Consider the following 3,150-nt stretch of genomic DNA (forward strand, 5'->3'; position numbering starts at 1 on the left):
ATGTACTTATATGTTATCTTCAAATTTTTGTTATTATAAATGAAGCACAATAAACTAACTTGAGAATAATTCTTTGTATACTACAGTGAATGTGTCTGTAAAACAATTTTCTAGAAGTAGAACTGCTAGATTAAGTGATGTACATATTTACAATTTTGGTAGATATTGTTAAATCATCCTTCCAAAAGATACTGCATTAGAATACCATGATCTGTGCAGAAAAATACTACTTCCTCACATTATCCACAATACTAGCTATTATCAATAATTTTAATCTTCACACAATTAATTGAATAAAATAAAGGATAATTAATCCAATATCTCTTCATTTTATTATTAGTTATATCAACTATCTGCTCATGAACTTAATAGACATTTGCTTATTTCTTTCTGTAATCCATTCAAATCCTTTGCACTTTTCTCCCCAAGGTTTCCTTCTTTGTATTCTTATTCATTTGTCCAAGCTCTTTACATATTAAGAATGCTAACCATTCTTTATATCAGAAACTATGAATAATGTTGATAATATTTTGGTCATTGATTTCCCCTAACAATATTTCTTTAATAGAGATATATTTGAAGTCCTTAATTTGAAAATAATCCATATATGGGTCACTTTCAGCTATGCAGAACAAAATGGCCAATGGCCTGCTGAGAAACATGCCCAAGTTTTATTGTGACTACTTCAATACATACCTCAATCATGATTTTCCATCTGTGAGAAAGACACACTGCAGTGGTAGAAAACAAAAAGAGAATGTGAAAGACTATTATCAGAAATGGATGGAAGAGCAGGCTCAGAGCCTGTTTGACAAAACAACCACAGCATTTCAACAAGGAAAGACCTCCTACTCCATTCTCTGCTCCTCCTTCTCCAAGAGTCAGGCTCCTACCTTCCCCCAGTCTCTGGGTTCTCTTTGCCCTGGTATGATTCCAGAAACCCACAGGGGGAGCCCTACCATGGTACCAATGATGGGTTCTCCTTCTCCTGGGATGATGCCTGTGGGATCTGCCCCTGGAATGAAGCAGACTATGGGAAGCCACATGGCAACGATGCTGGGGCTCCCAATGATGAGACCTCCTGCCAGGCGCCATGATGGTACCTACGTGGCCAGGAATGACTCCACCAGACAGATAGGAGAGAAGGGAGCCTCTTTCTATCAGCTCTATGCTACTTGTTCTACTTCACCAGGAGATCATGGTGTCATGACTCTGGGTGTGTTCTAACAGCGTGACAAGAAAGACTCACTCCCCCTTCCTATCAAAAAGAGAATAGTTTTGGAGGAGAGTAGGGGGACAAAAAAACAAACAGTTTTTATTTGTATTGTGAAATGTGAAAATAAAATTGTCAACTCTTTTAGTTAGAAAAAAATAATCCATATATTCATATTTGTACTTAATTAAAAGCCTATGGTTGCTTGTTCTAAATTTTTTTCCCTAGAAATAATCCAACATTTATTTGGTCCCTTTTCTAAAATTCAAACTGTCAAAATGATCGCTTTTCTAAAAATGAAAACTCTCCTGTATATCATAGAAAGTGTAAGGATCCCCAATTCTCTAATTTATATTGTTAACACTTTTATTTGGGCTTACATGAATTTCTTCACCTGGGTTCCATAAAAGGGATAATTTGTCTTATATTTTAAGCACTTAATTTCTCTGTTTTTTTTTTTTTTTTAAATCATACTGCAGTTAGGGTGATATTTTAAGCCACAGATATTATCATGTTTAAAATTATTTTAATAGCTTCCATTTGCAAATGCTTAAGATGGATTACAGCTGGGCTCCTGTAAAAAGTGTTCTATGAGGACAGGGAGCGTCGCAGCACCCCAGCACCTGGGACCTTATTAGAAATGCACGTTCTAGGCCCCATCACAAACCTACCGAATTGGAACTGATGCTGACATTTGAGGACCACTAAACAGAATCCTGAGTGAAGAGAATGCTGTTTTTCTTTCTGCTTTTATCATGTCCTGGTCTCTTATCGAGACTGTGCTTAACAGTGGCTTTCTTTTGGCTAAATATTCCCTTTCAGCATCTTTTCTCTTTGCTTGAAATATTTCTTCCCTCCTTTTTTTTTTTTGTTAAATCTTACTCATCATGTAGATCAGAACTTAAATGCTACTTCCTCAAAGAAGTGTTTTTCACCATAAAACCATGCCCTTCCTTATTTTATGTTTTAATATTTCTTTGTATTTTTTTTTATCAGCATATATTTTAGCAATTCTTAAATCCACCAATCTCCACCCTCCACTATTTGCCTATCATAAGACACTGGGCCTGTTTTGGTTCACTAACTCCGGAGGTCTTATCACAGTGTTTAACACATATTCAGACTGAAGTAAACATTACCTGAACAAATGAATAAATACATGAATGTATAAATAAATCCTCTCTCAGTGTTTACTCATTAATTTGGGAATCAAATCTAAACTCAGTTGTCACTTTCTGAGTGAAGCCTCCTCTGGTTTCCTCCTTTTGTTCACGTTGTCTGGTGTGTATTTTATTGTGCACTTTTGCATTTATATTCTGACATGTTCCTTTGCATTATATTTTAACCAGTTCTCTAACCTCCTTGGTTACCCCCTTGAGGGTAGAGACAACACCCCACCCCCGCAACATCTCTCTCTCTCTCTCTCTCTCTCTCTCTCTCTCTCTTTCTCTCTCTCTCTCTCTGTCTTTTATTTTATCCTTGGTGACTGGAGCATAGTAGACCCTCAATGAAAGCTTTGTGAATTAAATGATATAAATTTTAAGTCAGACTTTGCTGCAAGTTTGTGGGAAAACCCAGGACCAGATAGGTAATCTCTGTATGTTTCAGGTGACTCACTTGTAATAGTGGTGGTGGCTACCCAATGTTACAAGACAAGACTCATCAAACTGTACACTTAACATGGGTGAATTTTTTTTATATATAAATTATAACTCAATGAACTTAGAGGAAAAATGATGGCATAAGACTAAATCATGAAAAAGTGGCCCAATAGATATTTCTGAGTTGGACTTAGAGTGGGTTTTTATTTTCTGAGTTTTAAACAAATCTGAACGCCTTAAAACCAAGAATCCACTTCTGTCTCCCACAGACCCCTATGACGGTTTTACACCAGAGTTAATTGTCCCATTTTTATTCATCTCCCATGAATAAACTCT

At 36.2% G+C, this 3,150-nt stretch overlaps 1 pseudogene; it reads left to right on the forward strand.

Annotated features, from left to right (window-relative positions):
• Nucleotides 1–648: 648 nt before the first annotated feature.
• Nucleotides 649–1,138, forward strand: LOC117025339 (U1 small nuclear ribonucleoprotein C-like; annotated as a pseudogene).
• Nucleotides 1,139–3,150: the final 2,012 nt, after the last annotated feature.

This window comes from Rhinolophus ferrumequinum, chromosome 7 (genome assembly GCF_004115265.2).
Source record: "Rhinolophus ferrumequinum isolate MPI-CBG mRhiFer1 chromosome 7, mRhiFer1_v1.p, whole genome shotgun sequence".
Lineage (NCBI taxonomy): Eukaryota > Metazoa > Chordata > Mammalia > Chiroptera > Rhinolophidae > Rhinolophus > Rhinolophus ferrumequinum.